This window comes from Tachypleus tridentatus, unplaced genomic scaffold (genome assembly GCF_004210375.1).
Source record: "Tachypleus tridentatus isolate NWPU-2018 unplaced genomic scaffold, ASM421037v1 Hic_cluster_2, whole genome shotgun sequence".
Classification (NCBI taxonomy): domain Eukaryota; kingdom Metazoa; phylum Arthropoda; class Merostomata; order Xiphosura; family Limulidae; genus Tachypleus; species Tachypleus tridentatus.
Genome location: NW_027467782.1, coordinates 42428235 through 42455781, shown reverse-complemented (window position 1 = coordinate 42455781; position 27547 = coordinate 42428235). Strand labels below are relative to the sequence as shown.

At 34.4% G+C, this 27547-nt stretch overlaps 2 protein-coding genes and 2 long non-coding RNA genes across 15 annotated transcripts in view; 2 read left to right on the top strand and 2 right to left on the bottom strand.

Moving 5' to 3' along the window:
- The window catches only part of LOC143243176 (histone-lysine N-methyltransferase SETMAR-like), a 38059-nt gene extending 36008 nt beyond the window's left edge, over nucleotides 1-2051 (top strand). Inside the window, exon 2 of the transcript XR_013024126.1 lies at nucleotides 1766-2051. The gene's annotated coding sequence lies outside the window, so the exon portion shown is untranslated. The remainder of the gene's footprint in view (nucleotides 1-1765) is intronic.
- Nucleotides 1-27547, bottom strand: part of LOC143243177 (uncharacterized) — a 386181-nt gene that overhangs the window by 32781 nt on the left and 325853 nt on the right. Inside the window, exon 5 of one of the 8 annotated variants that reach the window (XR_013024128.1) lies at nucleotides 6283-6366. The exons of the other annotated variants lie outside the window; for them this stretch is intronic. The gene's annotated coding sequence lies outside the window, so the exon portion shown is untranslated. The remainder of the gene's footprint in view (nucleotides 1-6282; nucleotides 6367-27547) is intronic. 8 annotated transcript variants of the gene reach the window in all.
- Nucleotides 1-27547, bottom strand: part of LOC143243181 (uncharacterized) — a 188717-nt gene that overhangs the window by 89625 nt on the left and 71545 nt on the right. The window lies entirely within an intron of this gene.
- On the top strand, nucleotides 6416-11894 carry LOC143243187 (uncharacterized). The gene is made up of 3 exons (XR_013024153.1): nucleotides 6416-6779; nucleotides 8544-8698; nucleotides 9717-11894. It is a non-coding gene; the product is annotated as an uncharacterized LOC143243187 (long non-coding RNA).

Here is a 27547-nt window from a genome sequence, read left to right as displayed (position 1 = left end):
CAAACAACATACACAACCATTTTAACAAAAGCACATTTGTGATAAATAATAAGTCATTGACTTGAATTTAACACAATTCAACCATTCCATCCAAAGATAAAAGACTTTTAAAATGTTAAATTTACAACACTAAAGATGATACTAACAATTCCTTTTACAGGTTTTCTCTACACTTTCTGCAAGTTGACCTTCTCATAATGTCAGCATATGTGCAAAGACACATTGATTCCACTCCACTCCTACGTCACTGACATGTATTTTCATCAGCTAAAACAAATTTTTATTTTTGTGAAGGTTTGCTCAACTATTTTCTACACTGCCAAAAAACCCAAAATATTTCCACAATACTAAACTAAAGAGCATCAAATGCCTTCACATTTGAGGTACTGGAATTTCATTTTAACGTTAGCATTTTCGAATTTGTTTACACAAACTGAAATTATATTGGTGACAAATACGTGACCATTCGCACATAATTTTCTCATTCAAAGGAATATTTTTACTGTAAGTGTTCTGATAAGGTATGCTTAAGCAGCTTAAATTATCCTTGTTCTTTCTTTACATTCAGAAGGGGACATAAATCAGGTATGTCTTTAAACAAATGTTTTCACTTCTCACTAGGTTCAAGACTTTCACCTAAGCACATATTTGTATATGACATTGCTGCATACTAATAAGTACATGAAAATCCTCCACTATATAGTGTGACTCATTAATAGCACAGTTCACTCCCTCTGTATTCAACCATCATTATAAGAGCAAGAAATGATGCACTAAAAGAAGCATGGGAGGTGTGAAAGGAAGTATCTATAAGAAATACATTTCAGTCCATGAAAATGTTGAAATGTTAAATTCTATTCACATACAACTATAATCCAGTGTTGAAACAGTGAAAGGATCACAAAAGCAAAATTTACTTATATAAATAAATCCCCTTCAGGAAGCACTCAAAATGAACCAATAGCATGAGGCATTGTATACAATGGAATAGTACACAGACATACTTGTGGAAGACCACACATTGTTGGTATCAAGATACACTCTCTGTTTATAAAGAGTTGCTAGAAAGAGTGGAAATAAGCACAGTCCAGAATCTGAACTGGCTCACAGAAGTGCTACATGTATAGTGTGGCTAGGAATGTCACACTGTACATGGTTGATAAACTCCACTAAAAAACACAGCATTGGGAATGTGTTATACAGGCCACAGTAAAAGGGTCCTCATGGTCTTTACTTGAAAATCAATGAGGCAGAATGAAAATCCATCAAAGTGCAAATTAATGTTACACTTTACACTAGATATACCCATTGCCTATTGGGATATACCCTGTGCAATCTACATGCAACTATCATATTTTGGAACAAAACCTTTTATTTTATGACTTATAGGTACAATAGGTACTTATTGGAGATTAAAATTTAAAATATATTTTACAATATTTATATCTGTATTATGTATCACTTTATAAAATGTTACATCACATTTATATACATTATAATATACCTAATAAGAGAGTGTACTAATTCTCAGTTGATAACACTTAACCATACCTGCTTTATATCCTTTCTGTCGCATTTACTTTAGAATATTCAGAAGTGAATGTAAATAAAGATTAAGAATTGTTTAAGCTGCTTAAGCATACCATATCAGAAGACTTACAGTCTCAATATTCTTTTGAAGTAATTAAAAAAGGTTTGGATGTGTACATATATATAGATCTTCATTTTAGACAGAACTATTTCCAAAATAACATCACTCTTGCAGGAAAGGATGGATATTGCCACACTGTCTTTAACTGACTCTGATCTCCAGGCCCTGTGAAGGAAAACATGTTTCTCTCTTTAGATTCTGGAAAAATGCAGCTTCAGTGAAAGCATCATCCACACATTGTTTCTTTACAGACAAAGGAAAACCATGAAGAAGAATGAAAACTAGTAACATAGTCAGTGTAATCCATTAAGACAACACAGTAGCAAAAAAGTTCAATAAAAATGAAATGATGTTCACAAACTAATTAGTTGTGAACAAAGATGAGAACAGTTATGTCTAATCAATCCCTAGTAAACTCAAACTTTTGAAAGTTTCTACCAATTTCCAACTTAAAATTAAAATTTAAAAGAATTACATAAAATTCCCAATGAATTTGTTTTCTGTAAATTTATGGACATCATTTACAAACATCTCCTTTGAAAAAACTAATTTTTCCAAATTTATTTCCAATACCAGTGCTTCAAAATCATATACTTTTTCTCTTATACTCCTAGCATTACAACAGTAACAATCAAGTCTATCCTTTTCTACTACTTCTGTACTAACTTACCATGCTAAATTTTTCATTTCCTCATATTCTTTTTGTGTTAAGTTTTTTCTGGCCCTCACCACTGTTTAGTTTAGTTTAAAGAGTTAATAGTCTTAGAAAACAAGCCAGCTGCTACAGTATTTAAATGTAAACCACCCATTCCAAAAGCTCCCTTCTTTCGATGAACTTGATGGATACAAGTCCAGTCAGTCTGCTGGGTAGATTTGAACTCCCAATTCTTTGTTAATATTTATCCAATTTTTTTCTTTTAATGTCTTCTGGAGAAACACTCATTAAAAAATGAATATCATATATGTATTGTTACCTGCATATTTTTTACAGCTGTGATTGGACATCCACTTTGTAGAATTCAACAATGATTTGCAAGTTATGACGTCAATACTGATTATACTTTCGAGTATCTTAGCAACGTTAAACGTAAGGAAAAGAATTTCAGAAAGTTAGTCAAGTTCTACAAAGCTTTTTTGTTTGTTTCTGTTTGTTTTAGAATTTCGCACAAAGCTACTCGAGGGCTATATGCGCTAGCCGTCCCTAATTTAGCAGTGTAAGACTAGAGGGAAGGCAGCTAGTCATCACCACCCACCGCTAACTCTTGGGTTACTCTTTTACCAACGAAAAGTGGGATTGACCGTTACATTATAACACCCCCAGGCTGAAAGTGTGAGCATGTTTGGCGCGACGCGGGCGCGAACTCGGACCCTCGGATTACGATTCGCGCGCCTTACGCGCTTGGCCATGATTGGTATTAACACTAACTGAAATGAAGTACAGTTAGAGTTCCTCTTCCCCCCCAAAGTATGTTATGGGTTACTGAATTATGTGAACATGAATAAAAGTGTTGTATCTCTTCGCTTCAAGACAAACAAACACAGCTATTTTATAACAGAAATTCGAAGTTACTTCTGTTTACATGTTTTTTAATAATTTTTTAGACATGGTTTCTAGTCTTTTGTGTTAATTTGGGTGAAAATATTCAAATTAATCAATAATGTTGACCGTAAGTATAAAGCAATAATATAAGTTTGTTTTTGTTTTTGAATTTCGCGCAAAGCTACTCGAGGGCTATCTGCGCTAGCCGTCCCTAATTTAGCAGTGTTATACTACAGGGAAGGCAGCTAGTTATCACCACCTGCAACCAACTCTTGGGCTACTCTTTTACCAACGAATAGTGGGATTAAGCGCCACCTTATAACGCCCTCATGGCTGGGAGAGTGAGCATGTTTGGTGCAACCGAGATTCGAACCCGCGACCCTCGAATTACGAGTCGAACGCCTTAACACACTTGGCCGTGCCAGGCCAAGTTACTCTATTGGAATGTTTTTCATAATTCTTAGACATAGTTTCTAGTCTTTTGTATTAATTTGGGTGAAAATATTCAAATTAATCAAAGATGTTGACCGTGGATATAAAGCAGACATGAGACTGATAAATGTTATTTAGTGGCGGTGTGATTTAAACATTCCAACTCAATACATTTAACTAACTGATCATTTAGATTTGTAAACATTACTTGTGATTTAAAAGTAAATTTATACTTAAACAGAAAAAAAGGGAGAATTTTACCTATCGTCATAAAAACTTCCTATGCAAACACAAATAAAATACCTTAAATATTTCCATGAAGATGGTTATGTTGATACTTTTTTACAATTTTATTTAATTTTTTATTTAGTTTATTTGGCACCACAAGATAACATCAACTGCCCTTGTGGATACATGTTAAGAGAAATCATGCCTGTAAGTTGTGAATATGGATATATTTTGTTTGTATTCATTTCATCTTTTCATATAAAAATTTGGCAGACATAATCTGTTTGGTAGAAATATGTCTTTATAATAATTTAATGAGAAAACTCCAGATAAACTAAAAATACATTTGATATCTTCCCAACTTTAAAGCTCTGACTGAAACGAAGTGTTTTTGCTAGTTTATTTTTGAGTATATTTTACACGAGACGGGAATTAAAACCCAACTACGAAAATGAATTTTTTTACACAGAGACACAATGCAACTTGGAATAGATCTAAAGAATATGTTTTATTATAATATGCGAAGTAAGCAGTATATGCAATGATATTCTTGTGAATTTCAGTAAGAACGAAAATATTACAACAAGAAAACACTTACACTCATTACATCATGACATAAAAGACCACAAGTTACGTAAAATTTCTTCGGGTTTTACAAATTACTATACGTGGTAGAAATGCTAGGTGTTGTTTAATGTCTAGTGTTGGTGTTCACTAATTGATGGCCCCATGTTCGAGCACAATGTATCGCTGAATACGTTTCATACTTCTAACTGAAGGGTGTTTTAACTACCTTAATCAGTGTCGATATTCGGTTAAAAATAGTTACGTAAGAGTGGTAACTACTGCTAACAGTTATTTGCATCTATTTGACAGTTGTAAATAAAGAACGGCTCTGTCTGAAACTTAGGAAGGACTTGAACTGGATTTTTATACCTTTTGTCGTATAATGTGCCATTTCTTCAGCTTTTGTTTTGGAGACATTATTTCGGATGTTTTAACAGCTCTCTTTTAAGAAAGGTTATTATTATTATTATTATTACAACCATCGTCAGTATCTGTTGTTGTGAGGACAACAGTTCGAATACTTCCATGCCTGTTCTCTCTTCACTTATTATAGAAGTTAAGGCTCTATGTGCTATTAAATAGTTTTATCACCATTATTTTTTCATCATCCTCCTTTTGCTCTTGTATTCAGCGTTTCGTTGCATCGTGTTTCAGAACAAATGTACGTATTTTATGCCATAAACGCAAACGAAACATTAATATAAACGTTAATAAGTGCATTGTGGGAAATACAACATGTCAAACTCTTGTTTACTATTTTACCAATGTATGAGGGTCGAACGCCCTCATTACCTGGCCGTTTCTACATTACAAGTTTTGTTGGACCAAGTTGTTAACGCATTTTCTTTCCGATTATCACAAAATAAAATCAGATGTAAATTTGTATTGAACGTGAATTATATTAATAAATTTCATTTTCGCTAAAAATAATATTAACATTTTAATAACTGTGGTTCTGTTTTTCATACTTACCGAAGGAACCTTAAACGTTAAAAATGTGTTTTCCTCACAACAAAACCACATCGGGTTATCTGTTGAGTCCACCGGGAAGATTTGAGAACGCACGTTATCGTCTTGTAAGTCTGAATGCTTCTCGCTGTACCAGCAGCAGACTGTAGATATGGTACATCATTATTGATTTATAAGAAAAACAGATTAATATTTACATTAAATGTTGCAATGAAAAACTATTAATAACTCTTTGAATAATATTTCACTAACGATTTTGTTTTGTTTGTTTGTTTTGGAATTTCGCACAAAGCTACTCGAGGGCTATTTGTGCTAGCCGTCCCTAATTTAGCAGTGTAAGACTAGAGGGAAGGCAGCTAGTCATCACCACCCACCGCCAACTCTTGGGCTACTCTTTTACCAACGAATAGTGGGATTGACCGTCACATTATACACCCCCATGGCTTCACTAACGAATAGTAGGATTGGATTCATCGTCCCATTATACACCCCCACGGCTTCACTAACGAATAGTAGGATTGGATTCATCGTCCCATTATAACGCCCCCACGCCTTAAAGGTCAAGAATATTTAGTGTAACGCAGATTCGAACCTGCTATCTTCAGATTACAAGGCGGGTGCCTTAACCACCTAGTTAAACCGCGCCATTTTACCACGACTCTGCGATAAGAACAAAACATATAAATACCGTTTTCTGAAGTAAACAAACAATCTGAAGTAAATACATATGCTGGCCAAATGTACACACATTATACAGTCCATATATAAGCTATTTATTAAAAAATAACTACTTAGTATATTTTCCTTTTAAAATTAATATGTTATTCTAATTGTACTTTTGTTGTTATAATAAAAATACAATTTGTTTGTGATATAATTTTAAACTTTAACTTACTTTTTCATATCTATAAGTCTCAGTAACTTTTCACAGTTCCTGGTGGCTGTACTCAACCAGTTTCTTCTGCTCCCTCACTACTAGCTATTTAAATTACACAACTGGTTATCTTTGCTTTGCTCACAACGGATATCGAAGATTCTCAGTGTAACTATTTCTTGAAAGGCGAAACTTATGAAACCGGTAAAACAAGGAAATTAAAATTATATATTCCAGTATTTTTGGTATTCATATCCACAAGAAAATCATTTCGATATTTTGGATATTACTCCCAGAGGCAAGCGGTAAATATACGGGCTTATAAAGTTAGAAATCTGGTTTCGATACCTGTCATAGACAGAACGCAGAGAGCTATTTATATAGCTTTATCTTAACTTTATGGAGAGACAGAAATTTGGTTAAATATATGTATTTGTTTCACTAGGATAAGAAAAAAAGAATACCTAGGATCAAGCCTAAAAGCTTGAATAATACTCAGGAAAGCTCCAAAGAAAAAGGTAAAATATCTCTATTTTTTTATTGTCTAACATTAAAAGTACCAGCAAAATCTTTCAAAATTTGTGAAAAGTTTTTCTAAAATATTTATTTTATCATATAGTAGACCCAAGAACAAAACCGCCTCTACCTCCCACTTATCAAATTTACACCAATTGCAGAACTGCAATACAAGCATCGAAAGTATGAAATTAAAAAAAACCAACCTAAGTTCAGTTACATCTCTTCGCCAGAACAACCACAAAAAAATTTCTCAAGCAATTTCAATTCAAAATCGGAGAAAAGAAATCTGCAAAGAAAATATTTCATATCAATATATTTATTTCAACACATGAATTTCCACTTTCTAAAACTGAACTTCTCGTTCCTTTTCAAGCACTAAACAAAGTCAGATGTCTTAGTAAAAAACTAAACAGTCGGTTTATCTTTACGAAAGCAAACTGAATCTGAGTTTCAAATAATCAACCTACATGCCGCAATAGTGGCAATAATTATATATTTTGTGCAAATTGTGTGCAACTTCCAGTATCATATCCATCAGGATGTGACAATTCAAATAGTAGTCTCAAGCGATTTATCGGAGAACAATTGTTACATTAACATTTACCTTTTGACTGCTACGTCTAAAATATTTAAAGATCCGGTGTAATAGTTTTAGAAGCAAAGCAGCATTATCATCGGTTAACAATAATTTTCAAAACTTAATTATTGAAGTAGAAGAAAAAAAAGTCACATTTAATTTAATTGAAAACTCAATATAAACACGGCATATTCATCTGATAAAAGCGACTAATCATGTACAAGTAGTAAATAAACATCTTCAACTCTTTTCTTGTCAGAGCAAATAAAGACCTCATGAGCCTGATATTTAAAGCCATAGTTATAGAGAACCACGAGAAAACTTCTGGACATTAGAAAACTAACACATATCTTATACTCTGTATACCTAACCATGTTCTTACCAAACGAAAGTTAGTTAAAAGGATCAAAATGTAGAAAGGAAACCATATTTATTACAAGCCAAACACATTGAAGACAAAGGAAAATCTTGTTCATCATCTCGTCGCGATCTAACAGCTAGGTTTCTTTCGTAAGCTTGGAAACAAATCAACATATTTTGGACTGTGTTTTAAATGATAATGAGCTATTGTCACCTCATGACAGAATATAAAATAATCTGACAACATGGAATAGACTACACACAGACAAAATAGTACAAAAAAAAAGAATCTCACATCACAGCCAATCAGTTCTTCAAACTTAGTGGAATCGCTAATTTACAACCAACACCACAATTGGGTAAGGAAGGATTAAAAAAGTGAAATCATTTATTGACCCCACATTGACCTTTATAGTTTCCATTCAATAACTTTTTCTGTTTTGTTTATCTCTACTAAATATCAAAAACTTTCAGCAGATATCAGGGGCCATTTTGGAAAAAATATTGAATTCTTAACAAAATGTTTTCAATAATTATTTAATACTATTAATTATTATTAATACTAGCATGATCTGGTATTCAAAAAACTGGACAGAGGTAGATGATGGGGATGGACCAGTTTGTTTTGGATATTGATAAGAATAGGATGGTAGCTAACATGGAATGATGTCAGGGCCAATAGACAGCTGAGTGAATCAGTATAGATAGTACAATTCGCATGTTGCACAATTCATTTAAATAAATATTGATCTTCTCTCATACAAGTCACTTTTGTGTAAATATACTATGACAAATTAATTATTTGTAAGTATTGCTTCTATTCCAGTGACTTTGCCCTGCAGAAAAAATCACTAAAGAAGAGGATTCAGGACGGCCTTAAAAGGGTGTTTAGTCGTAAGCATCAATCAAGCCATACAAGCAGGAAAGAATAAGAGGAATAACAGATCCTCTCGCCCAAACAGAGTCCTGGTGTCACGACTCGTAAGTTTTAGGTTTTTGTGAATTAACTAGGATACCGTATTTTCATGCTACATATACTCAACGTAATGTATAGCTTTACAAAAAGTCTGACTGAACTTATCGCTTCTTACGGCCCTCTCAGAAACATACATTTCTTACTACCACAGTTTAGCCGAAGGATAAGCACTAAAGTTTTTGCGATAAATGGCTTTGTGGACAACGTTGTGTGCCTTTTGAATATTTTTCTCATACGAGTGAAAGATATACTGACTATTTAACTCTAACTTGAACATCCAATTGACATTTAGTAGGCGTTTTCTTTTTGTTTTTGTATGAGACTCTCTTACATTTCAACACGAATATTCTCTGGTTTTCCAACTCTCCTGGAAAGTCTCTCAGTAGCTTGATACCGATATTTTCAATTGATGGATATTCTATGCTCACAAGGGCTAAATGGCAAGTTAGAATCACTTAACATTCCTAATTCTAAAGAACTGACCAACTACTCATTACCATAAGAAACTTTAGCCATCTGTTAGACCCGAAGAATTCGACTGACTGCCATTACTATAACCAGAGCACAACCGAAATTACGGGCTGTATTTAGCTGCATTGTGGCTCGAATATTAGACACTGAGAAACGCAACCCTGCATACTGAATATCAGCTACTGCTGGCTCGTCCAAGTAGAATATAATAATTATAAATTAATGTTATCTTTTAATCTCTGAAAGGATCTGTTTGAAGGAAGAGTGATGTGAAAAATGCAACAGATTTTAACATGTCCTTTGGGTAATCGACAATTTCTAATTTGAAATACGTTTTATATTAAACTTTAACTTGTATTGACTTTGTATATCATACAGCTTCGTCAGACTTCTTTGAACAACCATATCGTAGTTTCTTTTTGTATATTTCTTACTATCATCCGCGTGGCATGACAGTAATTGGATGTCTCACCTTTTTAATCTATGCATGTATAAAAGGGAAACAACAATCTGTGCTTTAACAACATTTTTCCTCTCCAAAACACACTCTAGTAGCAATGATAATGAAGAAAGCAAAATGGATAGCTCACCCATTGTGGATATGGATAGCTCACCCATTGTGGAAATGGATAGCTCACCCATTGTGGATTACACGACTGGTCGTGTTATTCAATTTCTAGAGAATGGAAAACGTGTTGTAGAGATAGTAAAGTCCAAGAATAAACCTTACGGATTTTGTCTTGCTAAAAAAGATATTAAAGAACAGTAATAGTAAGCAGTCTCTTGTTTGTATCAGAATAGCGTTTCTTTTATTATTATTATTAGAGTAAAAGATGACCTGGAGAGATCACCCATTTTAATCATTTACACCTCTTTATAGTAGTGTGTTGTCTGTCTATAACTTAGTTACTAGACACTAAAATGTTGTCACTTAAGAAACGCTTAACACTGCAATTTGTACTGCCGTGACGTTAGTGAATCGTGCGTATGCCACGAATCACGAGAATAATAATACAATCTGTAGGATACAACACAGCATGAAGTATGAACATGAACAGCAAGAAATAAAAATATTTGTTACTATTCATTTTGACAGGGATACGAACTCGCAACCCTCGGATTACGATTTGAATGTATTAACCACCGGGCCAAATCGGGCTCAAAACTACTGAAGTGAAATTTTAAAACGTTAAGATAAAACTGTTTCAGTTACGATGCAAAACCTGCTAAACTAAATAATTAAATTCAAAATACAATAACAACAACTTCTACACTAGGTAAATCCTGACTTTAATAACTACATCATATCGACCTTTAATACGACATCATCATCATCAGTTCAAAACTGTTGTTATTGTAATTTTAAATTAACCGTCACGTTATTTTCTGCCGGATTATACCATGGTAATTTTGTTTCCCCTGTAATTAATTAATTTAAAAATAATAAATTGAACACATAATCCTATTATCTTTCTTTAGATTTGCACTCGGCCCGGGGATGGCCAAGCGTGTTAAGGCGTGCGACTCGGAATCTGACACTTTAAATTAGGAACGTCGAGCATAGATAGCCCTCGTGAAGCTTTGTGCGAATTTCAAATACAAGCAAGCTTTATTGGCTTTACACTTTGCGCTTAATATGGTTTAAAAATAAAGTTTGTAAAACAGTTAGGGTGAGCATAGTGCAGATAGACCTTTGTTAAGATTAAACGCGCAACCACACAGATTCACTCCGAATTGTCGTAACAGATTGATTATTGTATGGCTTAGCATATTCTTCACTCAATGCCATCTATGGAATAACTGCGCATAGCAGTTCCAAGTTTTAAACTTATAAATAATATAGAAGTTAATTACTCAATAAGACCATTGTCCTTTTCAGCCTACTCCAGAGCAACATCCTGCCCATTTAACAGTTTCAATAGGTAAAAAACAATTATTCGATATGACCTAATATGTTGTCTTTCCTCCTGAAGAACAAGAACAAGTCCATAATTTGAGGGCTAGGTAATGTAATAAATATACGAATTGAGCACAGTCAATAAGGACCAATTTGCTCAGAGCACTTTGCATTACCAACAGTTACATAACAGAGTCTAGAAAAAATTGCGTTATAATGCCTACACAGTTGTAAGTCGCTATTCCATGTGTCTTTCATTCATTTGTGTTTACTTTAAGAAATGTTTTTGTTGTGGAAAGAAAAGAGGAAGGTTTTAAATTATTAACGCGATCTAAATATTCAGACATTTTCTTTCCTTTTACGGACAATATGTTTTCAAGTTATTTTGTATTCGTGTCTTACCTCACTAACATTGTTGAACAAAGCAAGTTAGCAATTTATATACGAATTTTAGTAAAGAAGATTGACTAAATAGCAAAAATTACTACAAAGTGTATATTTATATGTGTATATATATTGTTTTAATAGTTTCAGGAGTTTTAGTCACCCGTATGAGAAATTACGAAACATTGAGTTCGCTCACTGGGATCCTTGATCCCGGTGACGAAATTTTAGAAATAGATGGCATTAGTGTTAGCCAAAAAAATATCATAGATATCCAAAATATGATAATAAATACCAAGAAAATACGCTTCACAACCCTGTCTCTTTTGAATTTGGAAAGAGAAATGAATACATGCAAAGAAGATGAAATGGGTTTCTCATTGTAAATAATAAATTAAGAAAAGTTTAAATTGTATTGTTTATTGTATTAAATATATTTAAAAATTTTGTATTGGATTTTATTGTTCAAATGATGAAACAACACCAACAGAATTCAAGACAGACTTGCTACAGAGGAATCACTCCAGAAAGAGATATAATTTTATGAACAAAGCTTCACTGAATATAATCAATATATAATTAATACAATCAGTTTAAATCACTAATTTATCAGTTAATTAACTTTTCTTACCATTCAATTAAATCATCCTGAAAAAGGATGATACTGTAGAATAATTGAAAAGAACTCTTAGATATTAAATTAACTCAATAATAATTTTCGATAACATGATTACAATAAAATAATCTGGAAATATTTCTTTTTAACAATTTATTAATTTTCTCACAACGTAGATTGTGCAGTATGACCTACACACATTGACACTCTATTCACATAGTATTTTCGAAAAACATTAGTCAACCTCGGTTGTGTCATCTTCTAAACCAAATTAAAATAATTTAAAAATAATTAAAGCCAGTCGTTATCATTCATACACTTTTCAAGCTTTTTATCTGAACTCTCATGTACTGCTTTTTCAACGTCTGAAGATAACCCATTCCAAAGGCCAACCAAACTCTTAAATAATTAAAACTGCCTGAGCTGAAGATGATTCCTACCAGTCCATAAGTTATACCTGTGTCCCCTAGTTCTACTATTTTCGTTGGCAAATATGGAAAAAACAAACGATTATGCATGAGTATCTCCACGTATGATAAAACAATATTTTCTTTTCTTTTAGTGTGCTTTAAAAAAGTCTGTACTCTTAATTTTTAAATCTGCAATCAATCTTTTCTCACATATCCTTTCTCATATTTTCATTTCTTGTTTCAACAACTTTTTAATCTTATGAATCCCGTTTCATACCAGTCAATTCAAATTTCTTAAATTTATGATGATTTTAATAAATCTTATATCTTAAACTGTTTGTGAGTCAACCTGTTTATTGTTTCCTTGTAGCTACCCTTTTCATTCTATAAGGAATATGTTTATCTTGAATATTGAAGAATTTACCTTTAAAGAGTTTATACATGTGATCAGTGTCGCTATAGAACTCAGTTGACCAATTCAGAACAATTATTCTTGTTGCATCCTTTCAATTTTTATTTTAAATTATGACCCAAATATCGTTGTTATTTATCTCTATTTGCAACAGAACATTTCACCTGATAGAGCACTTATCATACGCATCCATACGTTCTCCAATTTCCATAATCATTTCTGTATTTGAAGTTAAGAATAAATTTAACATAGCATTGTTTCAATAGGTTCCTTGACTAATTGCTTATGAAGCTCAACAGTTTCCAAAAGCATTTCTTCCTCATGGTTTGACTTTAATATTTCCCAATATATATGTTCCATCATGGTTTCATTGAGAGCTGAAATCTTAATCTGATTGTAAAGATTCTCACTTATTTCATCAGTACTATTGTGGTTTTTAAGAAATTCCCACTAAAAGGCCTTTCCTTTTATATCCAATAATAACAACCAAAATGAATTTTATCTTCATACTAATATCCTTAATTTGACCATATATTACTATTAGGCATATCTTTTAAAAAATGCACTTTATTGATGAATGAGTCATATGCAACAGACATGTCGAAATTGAAGTGGTTTAAATATTATTGTTATACATTATTCTAATTTTTGAAAGTTTTCATGGGAGTAGATGTAGTATTATAAATATAATATGTTTAACATTTATTTCACAAGATAAGTACATTAATATAATCTCTCATTGCCAGCTTGATGCATAAGTTAATTCACCCATGATTTGTGACAGACGTTTATAATCAACAAGAAGTTGAATAAACTATCATTACATGTAAAGCCATAACTTGAGATTAATACAATTTTAACTTCTTAATAATTTTACTGTAAATGTTTACTGAAGGTTATCTTTTACACCACGTAATGCTTTCTGTTAAAATTTTACAATGAACGATTCATTTCAATTTCTTTGGTGGATTTAATATTTGGGAAACATAACAGGAGTTCATCTACAAGATGGTGATGGTGATTCCACAATTATGGCTATTGGCGGGAGGAAAGGTATTCATGTTCTATTTAAACTATGTTAATGACAACACTCGGAGATAATCCAGGTAACAACTTTCCAAACTCATACACGCAATACAACAAGTCCTCATTCATCAATGTTCTGTTGTCTAATTATTTAGGTTTATGGACACCCACAAAATAAAGAAAGGAAGAAAAAAATTTCTTCGTCGAACTACTAACTAACCAGTACTTGCTATTCCTGTCATTATGTACCCATGGTTTTCTTATTGGGCAGAACTGTTTTACAGTGTTTTTCTTACGAATTTAGAAAAATGAAAGTCGTATCTTCATCGCCACACACTATATAAACGTAATACAGCTATAACAATAAATAAATAACAACGAACACACGTATAATTCATTTTGAATTCGTAGGTTGCTGAGTATACAGTCTACATGAACTTTTTGTACGGAGTACCTATTAGACAGATATCTATCTACTGACAGTTCCATTGATAAATAAATAAAATTCGTGGCAGGTACTTCGATTTAAAACTTTGCATCTCAAGAAGAAATGCAAAGCAGTCGAGGGAACTCAGAAGAGACCTTTTCTTCGCCTTGCTTGAAATAAAATTTAACTGGGCTAGTGATTGATAGTTAATAGCGAAGCCGAAAAGATTTAAAGTTTACGAGTTTGTAATACAATCTGGTGGCAAAGGTCCAATGGTGGGCTACTCTTTTACTTACGAATAGTGGGATTGACTGTCACTTATAACGCCCCAATGGTTACTTTACAGACAACGCATCATTTGGGAAGAACAACCAAGACCAAACACGACTAAATTTAAAAATGCAGTTCACCGTATTTTAAAGAGCTTGAAATTTTGGAAAACATAAGAAGTTTTTTATATTTTTTCAATTTTAATTAAACTTAAGAGTTACCAGTTTCAAATTTACGTGTACTATTATTACTAGAATTAAGAGTTTTTGCTGATGTCATTTGAGAACAGTACAATTTCCATGACTGCTTCCTTGAAGTTCATAGCTCTATGTTAAACATTGATATTGATGTTAAAATTACTAATTGAATAAACGTTTAAAGAAATAAAATAATGAAAAATTTATGTAATTTAAATAAAAAACAGTTTCGTAATTCTGCTATTCCTTATTCTATGTAGATGTAAAGTCTTTTTTGTGTCTGTAGCTCAAAAAAAAGATTATTTTGAAAAGACACTCGCGTGTGTGTTTTTCTTGTAGCAAAGCTACATTGAGCTATCTCCTGTTGCCATCGAGGGGAATCGAGCACCTTATTTTAGTGTTGTAAATCTATTGACCTACTGCTGTCCCAGTTGGAGATTACTGTTAAATTTCCGAATAAAAGATTCTTCGAAAGTTTTTTCCTGAAAGTGTTATGTATAAACAAATATTCAAAGAGCAATAAACAAGATGAAGAACCTACATTACGATATCTTACACAAGCGATTTATATTAATTAATTCTAATTTTTAAAAAAAAATGCATATTTTGTACATATTAGAAGATCGAATTTTCGAGATACAATATGTCGCTGAACACGATTTGTATCTTCAGCTATGGGGGTAATTTTAGAGTGGAATCAATCCTTTTATTTGATTTAGAGTAGACAGGTGAAGACTGATTTCATTCCTTTTGGTCAGCAGCTCTAAATTAGATATGAATATATCTGAACCTTAACAGTCTCTGACACCAGAATCATCAAGGAAGATACACGTAAGAAGGAATTTCAAAGAAAATCGTGACAAAAACATAAGGCTTATTCACTTCATTTAAAGTTGGAATAACACGATTTGGCGTGAACTAGCGTGTATTTTAGTATGGTTTATATTTCGTTTTAATGATTATATGACACAAATGACGGGTAAAGGGAAACAGTATTTGAACATTTCGAAACTTACAACTGTTCTCATCCTCTCATCACTGACTGACCATTCAGAAAAGACTGAGAAAAATTTATTGCAATCTAGAATATTTGTCAAAATAATTAAAGTTAACAACGCTAAAATCAGAGGTTCGATTCCCCCCGGTGGGTTCAGCAGATAGCCCTATGTGGCTCTGAAAACACACAATTCACACAAGTAAAGATAAATTACCTCTGATGACCAAACAGTGTGCTTTAGTGGAAATTTTACTGTGAGATCTCACGTGGTGTCCTTTAAACGTCAAATTACCAAGCTTCTTATGTATATGATTCACAACAGATGAGACCTATATATTTCAACTTATTCACTATTTCCTATTTTTGTCTGTTACACCAGAAATGTAGGATAAAATGACTCATTCTCTAGTGTTAAACGCTTAGAAAATTGAAGCAACAATTAGTGGGTGTAATTTCAACACTTACATACATATATATATATATATTATTTCTTGTGTCTTGTGTGCTTTGGACCGTATAATCAGTGAAGTGATGATTCAGAAAAAAGTTGTTGGATATATTACTTTAAAAAGCCAATGTGGACTTCACCGGAACATCTAAGGATTATAAGAAAACATTGGTATTCAGAATCACTTAAAAGATTAATGAAATAAAAATTCATATTCTTTTCACGAAATGCGTCGAGATAATAGTAGCAAGTAGAAATTTACAGAAATGGTTTACCTTCCTTGAGAAGAATACTTTGAACGACGTTTGGTTCCATTACTATGTATTTTCATCAGATTGAGATCTATTGTAATTTGCCGTTGACATCCTTGATTAGTAGTTTAATGTGGCTTTTAAGGATGCAACAGCAGCATTAGATTATCGTTCTTAATCATAATATTTAGAAAAACAAAAACGTTCACAGCACATTTTAGTGGGGGTGTGGACTAATAGACAAGGGTGGGTAAAATGTTTTGAGCAAAGTTAGCATGGGCCGAAAAGTGGTCGAAAGGTCATTCAGCTCATCAGTCGGGTTATTTCAGGGGGTTCAGGCCACAACAGCTTTGTTCGGGAACTGAGTTTATGTTCGACAACAGACATTTTTTTTCTCAAACAATATGTTCGAAAACCGAATAGTTCAGGAAGGATGTCAGTCATTCAAGAGCCGAGATACCACTGTATTTGACTTCATTTTATATGTCATTATTCCATATTTTAAATAAGTTATGGATTCCACATGAACAAAATTCCTTGAATTTGGACTCAAAAAACAATCTTGAGTCAGTTTTGAGTTCCTCGTTTTTTACAAACCTTTCTTCATCTTAGTAATGCCGTGAGGATCTTAAAATATGATAATCAGACGGAGCAGTATCTAGTGAACAAGATCGATGAGGCACAACTTCCCATTTTAAGGCCTGAAGTTTTTCTTGGGTCATTTATGAAGTGTTTAGGATTCAAAACACAATCTTAAGTCGTGAAAAATCATTAGTCTTCTATATTGATTAATGCAGTTCTTTTCCTTATCAGTGCTTGGTGTTAGCACTCCAACTAATGACAATATCTTTCAGCTGTGATTTGGATAAAAAATTTGTGATAAACTGCACTTCCCAGATCCCACCAAACACAAGGCAAAACTTTTTTTTTTTTGGATATAAGCCATTCTTCGGTGTTGGTACAGGTGTGTAACAGAGATTCAACAATTGTCTCTTACGTTGAGTATGCTCATAACAAAAAAAGACACTTCGTTGCCACTAACAATTCTTTCCAGAATTGGTTCATGAGCATTTCTTGTTTTCAAAGATTAACAAATAGTGACTCTCTCAACATGTTAATTATCCGAAAACTAGTGTCCAAGTTTTGAAACTTTACAATTTCGTAGATGTAGGTAATGATTGTTACACGGAGCTGTTGAGCCATTTCTCACATAACCAACTTTGATTGCTTCAAATATTAAAATATTGACATTGAGAAAAGGCAATAATTTGCAAGTTCTTTTCCTCAAACCGAATGACAACGTTTTGCATAAAAACGTTATTTACTTTCCTACCTAATATTCTCTGTGATAATTCTTTGTATCATTAAAGTTTTATGCTCTGGTAGTCATCACTACGGTCACAATTTTCGTGTGGGCAGTATCCCTAATGTGTTTCTTTAAGTATTTGTTATACATGCACATATGTATATAATTGAATCGAAAAATTGATATTTCACATTATGTATTTTATTCCAAACAACAACTTTATTTCTTTATTTTAATTTTTACTGCACTTCTTATTCTCACCCCTCAGTGTGGACTCCTGTACGTTGTGAGGAAACCTCCCAGGGAAGGTTCTGTTCTTTCAGATTACCTCTTCTGGGATCAAAACATCCACCCACGTGTTTACCGTGTGTGGTGACCCGTGAATAGGAGGAGAAGATCCTGTTGGTTGGGGGTCCAACCACAACACACCACTTTGACCTTGAATTCCTATAGACAGGCAGCCTTGAGGTGGCCCCCCCTGGATCAATTAGCTGGTACACTTGGGCTATGGTCAACCAGGTACCAGTGTTGAAAGTTTTCAACAGGTGTTGTGGACTTCGTGTCTGATGCAGGTGTTTGGGTGTAGTGCTCACGAAACCCTGTCGTTGCTGCAGTGTCCTTGCTTGACATTGTAGTGCGTTTCCTCATAGGGCTCTATGGTGGGTGGGGTCAGAGGGCACCAAAATTTTCTTTTCTCTTATGGATCCTCCAAACAAACATTTAAATAAAATAGTGAAAAACAGTCAATAGGAAAACAATCACGCCTTGAAGATTCTGATCAGCAATCTTCAACGCCTGTACCACCAGTTGTACCTCATTTTCTTATCCTACATTCTCTTTCAGAGAAACCTTGAGGGCAAATGTCCTCCTTTTTATTCAGAAGGGACTGTAGGGACTTGCTAGCTCTCCAAAGTCAGAAAAGAAGCTGTGATCTGGAGACATATCAGTGGAAACATCCAACAGTTATTGTTGAGAGGGATTTGAATAACATCCCCAAGTCAGAGATTTTAGCTGGGTTCTCCACTCGAGTTTCTGCAGTGAGGCGTTTCTCCACTCACAAAGATGGAGTTACATTACCGTACAATATCCTCATTTTGACATTTACATCACCACGTGCACCTGCCACCATCAAGGCAGGTTATCTTAACTGCAGGGAACGGCCGTACATTACAAACCCTCTCTGATGTTTCCAGTGTCAGAGGTTCAGTCACTTAAAGACGTCACGTCATAGTTGCCTGACATTCGCCACTCGACACACCCTTCAAGGCCGTTGCCATCTGTGTTTCCTTGTGTCGTACTATCGCTGTTTGTTCTCTCTACTTGTCGCCTGGGTCCTTCGAATCAAACTACCTCTTCTCGTCCACCTAGTGTGGGTTCTGATTGTGGACCACCTGATTTTACTTGAAACATCAATCAGAGAAGCTTTTCTCAAACGACATCTTGTATCCATACTTTTTGACATTGAAAAGGCTTATGATACAACATGGAGGTATGAAATTTTGTGAGACCTCCATATATATGGGTGATGTGGTAATTTGCCCATTTTTATTAAAACTTTTTAATAGACAGGATATTCCAAGTTCCTGTGGGTTCGAAACTTTCCTGTTCTTTTCTGCAGGAACTTGGAGTCCCTCCGAGCTGTGTTTTGAGTGTCACACTTTTCAGTGTAAAGATTAATGCCATCACTGAACAACTCCCTCTTACTGTTACAAACAGGCTCAATGTCGATGACTTTCATGTCAGTCATCGAACATGAGGTATACTAAGCGGGGAGCTAGACTGTTATAAAAACAAAGTAATTTTTCATATTTTACTTGGGTGCTTCACACACTTCTTTGTTTGTATACCCCCTCACTCTAGAGTATGTAGGACAATTTTTTGGTCTGCATTTTAAGTTTATCCTACTGCTGGTTATGCAGATTACTACTGCCAACTATACAGTTAAAATATTTAATGAAGATCACAACACTTTTTTAAATTCTATGTAAAATATAAATATCAGATTACATTTGTGAAATTGCCTACTTTTAAGTAGAGGAAATTGATAAAGACAATGAATTTCATGGTATCATTAGTTTTTCCACAGTGTATAATTGTTTACAAGTAACTTCTCTTAGGAATTAAAACCAACAATCCTATCACACACGTAAATGGAAGAATTCAATGAAAGTATTTATATTTAAGAGAGTATCTTAAATGTATGTTCTATTTATCCTGTATATTTTCATACATGTCCACTACAAATGTTTGGTACCTTCATTATTTTGTGCCACTTACATTTTTTGACAAGCAAGTACATCTGCATACCTAATCTTTTATAATAGAAAAACATATTTCAAGGGACATAATACTTTAGGTATAAACATTTCAAATGTAAAATATTTTTGAAAAGAAATATCAGTATCATGAGAAAGAGTAAGAAAAAGAAAAAAATCAGTTGTCTTAGAAATCTTATATACAACAACATGCACACTATATTTCATCAGAAACACTATTTAACATAAGTATAGAAGGAATGAAATTACTGCTTTTTAGAAACTTAAATTAGGTTCATGCTGAAGGAACTCCAAACAAACCTTCTAATTAACAGATGCTTTACAACCAATAGCAATTCAAATTGGCTTGAAATAAAAGTTTCCACTTTTATACTTGTATACTTATAGTGAGTATAATTATCTTGATACTGTAAGTCCTAAAACCAAATCAAATTCCTAAAACAAGAATTGTTGAACCCTTTACAAGTGAAATATATTTATCTGTAACTTGGTAATCACATTCAATATTTATTTTCCTTAAACTTTGTCCAGAGTGAAACTTAGTTTGTGCAAACTATAATGACAAGAAATGTTATAATATTTTTAACTTATTCTGGGATAGTTCAATAGTCAAGAGACAGGGTTAAAATCTCCCTTATGTAAAAATATTTTTTCATATAGCTACTTACCTCTGCACCACTAAGAGCCATTCACTTACATACAATTACCACATACCATCAACCTTGAACAAGCTCCAACGTGCATTATAACAGCTTACGACAATCACACTGCTGTAGCCCTCAACCAATGGGAAGGTCACACAATCTCTATATAAGCACAAGTTTTCTCTTGATAAGGCAAAGAAAATTAACTGGAAGTCAGAAAGATCAGGAAAGAATTCTCTGTTTTATTTGTTTTGTTTTTATAAGAGTTCAGAATTGGCAATGTCAATCATATTCCCAGAAAACTTTCATTTCAACACTGGCCTCTTAGAAGGAGGAGATGGGTTTAATATTTTCCATTCTCTTGTGTTCAATTCAGATTTTTTTAAGTAATACCTGTGAGGTAAAGACAGCAACTTGGTGGTTTCCCATGGCACCAGGAATGAGAAGTGTAAGATGTTGTTCTTCATGTAACATTGTATCAGATGACTGTCACCTTCTTCCCTTCACTTTATTTTTTCTTATCAATGAGAAATTTTCAATGTGTTGAAATGTGTACATTAATCAAGGTACCATAATACGTATATAAACCACATGAAAATGACTGGAAAATAAAACAAACAAAAGTTATCACACCAGATCTTCTGGGTATACAGGAGAATAAAAATTGGTGGGAGACAAAATCCAGAGAAAAAGGAAACTGCATAATTATATAAGTTATGGAAGACGAATGTGTTACTTTTAGTTCACATACCAGTCTGTGAGATCGCCAAAGACAAACAACAAAAAGAGGCTGTGCTGTGTTGAAACTGGCAGGAGATGCAAAATGTCTATGGTCTGACTCACCCAAAGAAGAATATGCAAGATGGATCAGTTGGTGATCATAAACAGTTAAAGCAGAAAAGGATAAATTAGAGAGTTCTCTAATGAAAAAAGTGATTCAGAGATGATAAAGAAATGACAGGAAAAGAACTGATTGATTGATTTAGTGTTTTATGGCACAAAGCAGCGAGGCTATCTGCACCAAACATCCAGTAAAAAGGTAAAAAAAAATTAAATGTAGCAAAATACATAAAAGTAAGTGATGGTGAAACAAAACATCATTGAAAAACAGAAAAAGGATAAAACCAATGTTGACACCTAGTCAACAATGTTAAGAGAGAGAGCAGAGTAAAAGAAGTTGTAAAGGACTTTCTCTAGCAAAATGGTAATGATCATAACCCACCAGGAAGACTAACAGGTAAGTACAAGAACCACCGTCAGTCACCTGAAGTTGGCCTTTTCAGTCCTGGTTCCGGGTTATGTGTCATAACAGCTATAAACAAAATGTAAAATAATAGAAGTTTTAAAAGATATATAGCAAAATCAAAGTAATGAGTAGCCAAATGTCCAGTAAAAAGGTAAAAGGAAAGTAAATGGAGTAAAATTCGTAAAATAAAACAAAGGTAAAAACAAAACAGCAATTAAAAACAGATACTTGCATAAAACCAATGTTGACATCCAGTCTATAAAGTTGTAAAAGATTTTCTGTAGCACAATGGTAATGATCATAACCTGCCAGGAAGACGAACAGGCAAGTATAAGAACAACCGTCAGTCACATGCTGAAGTTGGTCTTTCCAGTCCTGGTTCTGGGTTATGTGTCATTAAGGCCAGTACTAAAAGGTAAAGTAATAAAAGTGTTAAATGACATGCAGCAAAAGTGTAATAACACCTCACCAGAACGACTAACGGGTAGTTCAAACAGCAGCATTAGTCACCTGAAGTTGGTCTTTCCAGTCTTGGTGTTGAGTTATATAATGTTCTGGCCATTTTACAATGTCAAATGTAACTTGAGAGAATGAAACTGTAAAAAGGGAACCACAATTAAAAAGGTGAAATGAATAAATATCCAACACTTAAATGAGATTAAAAAGATTAATGGTCATTAAAAAACTAAAAACTTTATCAAGGTGGACAGTGTCACCATCATCAATAACACTGTCCAATGTTACAGATAAACCCTGGGAAAAAACATGTTTAAAATAATGCCGTTGTTGAGAATCGTAACAGCAGCTGCTGTATAATACAGCCAGTTACCGCTGCCACACAGTCGTCTATTGATGGCTGATTTACGATGGCAGGATCAAGTTCTGCGAGAGCAGTGAAAGTGGACCAGTCTGCCTGATCCAGCTTCCACCGAGGCACGTGGGTAGGGTGGCATCGACCACGACCAGTTTCTCACAAAAGTATAGAAAAATGGTCACTGCCTAGTGGATTATTGTCAACCCTCCATGAAAAATGGGAGAATAATGAAGGGGAGCAAACTGAGAGATCAATAGTGGTAAAGGACTGACTAGGTAAATGAAAATAAGTGGAAGAACCAGTATTGAAAAGAGAAAGATTGTGATCAGAGAGCATATGCTCTACAGAGTAACCCCTCCTATCAATATCAGCACTTCCCTAGAGGGGATGATGTCCATTAAAGTCCTCCAGGATCAGAAATGGAGACGGTAACTGTTCAACGAGAGCATCAAGGTCTGATTGATCATATGTCTCACCAAGGGACAGGTAGAGAGAACAAACAGTGATGGTATGACCCAAGGAAACACAGATAGCTACGGCCTCCAAGGGTGTGTTGAGTGACAAAGACAGGGTGGGCAGATGCTGATCAACCAATAGTGCCACCCCCTCCATGCACTCGTCCATCACACAGCCTGCCATTTCTGTACAGAGAAAACTGCCGAATGGTGACTGTATCAGCAGGTTTGAGAAATGTTTCTTGTAAGGAAAGACAAACAGGATGGTAGGAAGCAATTAGTGTTTTGATAACATCCAGATTTGAACGTAAACCTCGACATTTCCATTGTATCAAGGTGACCATTTTTAATGAGGGGTAGGGGAAGTGGCTGGACAACCCTTCTGTTTACAACCACGTCTTTTTTCCTCACTATCCTTAGTCAGAGGAGGTCTATCAACCTCTGTGAATCCTGCCCTGAGTCGAGTGGGCAGGTCTTTGTTATTGGAAGGGGATTCCAGTGACTGAGGACGCGAACGAATGATTGTTTTGCCTCTTGGGGTGGGAGAAAAAGATGTATCAGAAGAAATGCCTGTATTTGAAACTGAAGGATGTGGATCTTTAGGTTTGTTGGAATATGTGGGCAGAACAGAGACAGAGATGGGCATGGAAGTCGATTCATCAACCTATTTAACCATGGAGGTCAAAAGGATTTTCATTGGTTTTGAAAACGATTCTCTTAGAGGCACAGAGAGATCTGTCTGCACTCCCACTGTAGTTGTGGAATGAAGTGCAGCAGCATATGTTTGAGATAAAGTGGTGGGCAGCACTTCCCGAGCCTCAGGATAACTAATGTTATGTGTCGTTTTCAAACGCTGCACCCATTTTTCCTCCAACCATTTTGGGCAAGAACAAAAGTAGGAAGGGTAAGAACCACTGCAGTTGACGCAATGTGGGACCATGTCACAGTCATAGGCATCGTGGTTCTTGCCACCACAACGAGCACACGTCAGGGAACCACGACATGATGTCTTTGAGTGGCCGAATCTCTGATATTGTAAACATTGAAGAGGGTTTGGAATGTATGGCCGTACCCTGCATATGAGATAACCTGCCTTGATGGTGGCAGGTGCACGTGATGATGTAAATGTCAAAACGAGGGTATTTGTTGGCAGTGTAACTCCATCTTTGCGAGTGGAGATGCGCCTCACTGCAGAAACTCCTTGAGTGGAGAGACCAGCGAGAATCTCTGATTTAAGGATGTTCTTCAAATCCCTCTCAACAATAACTCCTTGTGATGAATTCAAGGTAGCATGAGGGGGTAACCTCAATAGGTACATCCCCAATTGCCTTTGAATTCAAGAGGAGTTCTCTGTGTTGGGATGTGAATGTTTCAACCAATATGTCTCCAGATCGAATCTTCTTTACTGACTTTGGAGAGCCAGCAAGTCCCTCTTGTCCCTTCTGAATTAAAAAGGGGGACAATTGCCCTAAAGGTATTTCCAAAAGAGAATGTAATATAAGAATATGAGGTACGTGTGTTACAGATGTTGAAGATCGCTGTTCAGAGTCTTCAAGACATGGTCACTTACCTATTGACTGTTTTTTCACTATTTTATTTAATTTTTTGAAGGAGGATCCATAGGAAAAAAGAAAAATTTCGGAACCCACTGACACCACCCACCACGGAGCCCTATGAGGGGATGCACTACAAAGTCATGCAAGGACACTGCAGCAACGACAGGGATTTGTAAGCACTAAACCCAAACACCAGCATCAGGCACAATGCCCACAACACCCGTTGAGAACTTCCAACACTGGTACTTGGTTGACTCAAGCCCAAGTGGACCAGCTGATTGACCCAAGGGGTCACCCAAAGGCTGCCCGTCTACAGGAATTAAAGGTCAAACTGGTGTATTAGGGTTGTACCCTCAACAACCAAGATCCAGTCCTCCCCTTCACGGGTCACCACACACAACAAACATGTTGGTGGATATTTACATCCCAGAGAAGGTAACCAGACAGAACAGACCTTCTTGGGAGGTCCCTCACCACGCACAGGAATCCACATCGAGGGAACAGTATAAGAAACCAACTTTATGGGGACAACAAAAAGACTAGAATAAAAATCCAGAGTAGAGTGGGAGACAGATTCTATAATTCCTTCTGTTAATAACGAAGATATAGATGATCAGTGAGAAGTGGATAGCAAATAGAATAAGAAATGTAAAGTATGAAAAAGAAGATTGAAATTATGAGGTAGGACATACAAAGCCCCAGGTTGTTAGAGAAGAAAGAAAACTGGGAGATGAAGTGAGAGAGGAAGGCACTGACAGGAGCAAAGCCTGGGACTGGTTCCAAAGAAAAATAACCTCTGAACTCTAAACCATGGATTCCAAAGGGTTGGGAGCAATCTCAAAGGGCAGAACTATAAAAAACAATAGACAAGACAAAGCACCTAGATATAAGATGGAGGGATATGAACACCAAACTAAGGAAATACCAAAAAACAAATAAATCAGAACAAAGAGAGAAGGGGAAAAGTAAAACTAAAGTAACAAACTGATTTTAAACCATCTGTAAACTAGGGAACAGAAGTATGGTTCAAAATATGTTTGGCAATGAAAACAGTACAAGCAATTGGAAGTATCAACCTTCCTCAGATGACTCAGAGAAAGGTAACAGGCAGAGGTGGTAATAAAACATCGTGTGGTGGGCTGATCAGTGGAGACAGCAACACCAATCTGACATACTGAACTCAGTCAGTCAGTCAGCTACAGCTAAATATGAAGACCAAAAAAAAGAATAGCAGACTGTATATTCCCAAAAAGTAGAGCCAGTGGAACCCAGTGTACAGACTCTGAACTGGAGAAGTGTGGAAAGACCCTGTTCAGGGCTGAAGTATCAGATGGTGAATAGCATACAGCATGTTCAAGGCCAAGGACCTGGGAGAAACTTAAAGATGTTCAGTGCCCTTATACACTTCATATTTCAGTCGGTTGGATAAGTTTTACTACTGTGTATATTTCACAGTTATATTTATATATAATATAACTATTATATAGGGTCAGAAAGACATTGTGAAGTAAAAGCAGACAAATTGGAAATGTTTAGAAAACTGAGACTGTGCTAAAATAAAAATTGTAATTGCATTTTCACAATCTGCAATTATTATGTACTTCCAACATTTGTTTCACTACTTTCATTACAGTTGGTGTTATGGTATACAAGATAAGAGAGCAAGTTTAAAGTTCTATGAAAAATAAAAAAAAATGATATTTCGAAGGCATAATGAGTAATGTAAATTAAACATAAAAACCATTAGGTGAACACAAGTAATTTTATTCTTAGCATAAAAAATCACACTTTACACAGAATTACTTGAGAGAGAATTCATAAATTAATGGATAAATGTTTTATGAAAGCAATTTACTTGAAATATAATTTCAGTTTACAAAAGGATTGTAACATTTAGATAAACATTTGCCAAAACTCATGATGATACACTTTGTATATTTAAAATATTTCAGTAGTTTATGTAGTTTCATGTTTATATGGAGATTACAGAACTGGTCAGAATGACCAAGCACATATACAGGTTTAATAAACTACTCTTGATAGGAAAACTAGGAAAACTACTCTTGATAGGATGCTGTAGAAAATTACTTTTTCTAAATTTACTTGCTGCAGTTAATTTTAAAACATGAGTGAGGAATAAAATCAGGGAGAATGTTTATAATACATAATATATAGTTTGTTTTTCAATGGCCCAAAACTAATATTTTTGTTAAAATACAGTTTACTACTAATTATTTGGTATTGGATACTTTTGTATTAAGGTGGTTAATTACCTCAGACACATTTCAGTTACATTCTTAACCATACTGTTGCCAAGTTTTTCTACATTTTTATATAAAATCATATTTCTTTATTGAAGAAATTATAATAAATAAATTTTATTACCTTAAAATCCTTTTCTATGGGTAAAGATTAAGTACAGAAAATCTTAATGGTTTACATAAAAAACATAATTAAAGAAAAAGTTATTAATTCAAATTCTGTTAAACATTCATGAAACAAAAAGTAACTTCTGAATAACAAGGTGACAAGTGCCTCTAGGATCAAACTACTTCATGAGAAAGATAATCAATATATCTTGTTCTGATCCACCAAATACTTATGAAGTAGTGTACAACTTTGGTCTTCATACACAAGAAGAAATAGTGATGTATAAAGGACTGTTCAGAGTGATGCAACTTAAACTGATTATCAAGAAAAAAAGAGGAAGTTATCTTTCTATTCAAGTCACTAGTTGGTCCTCGATAGTCT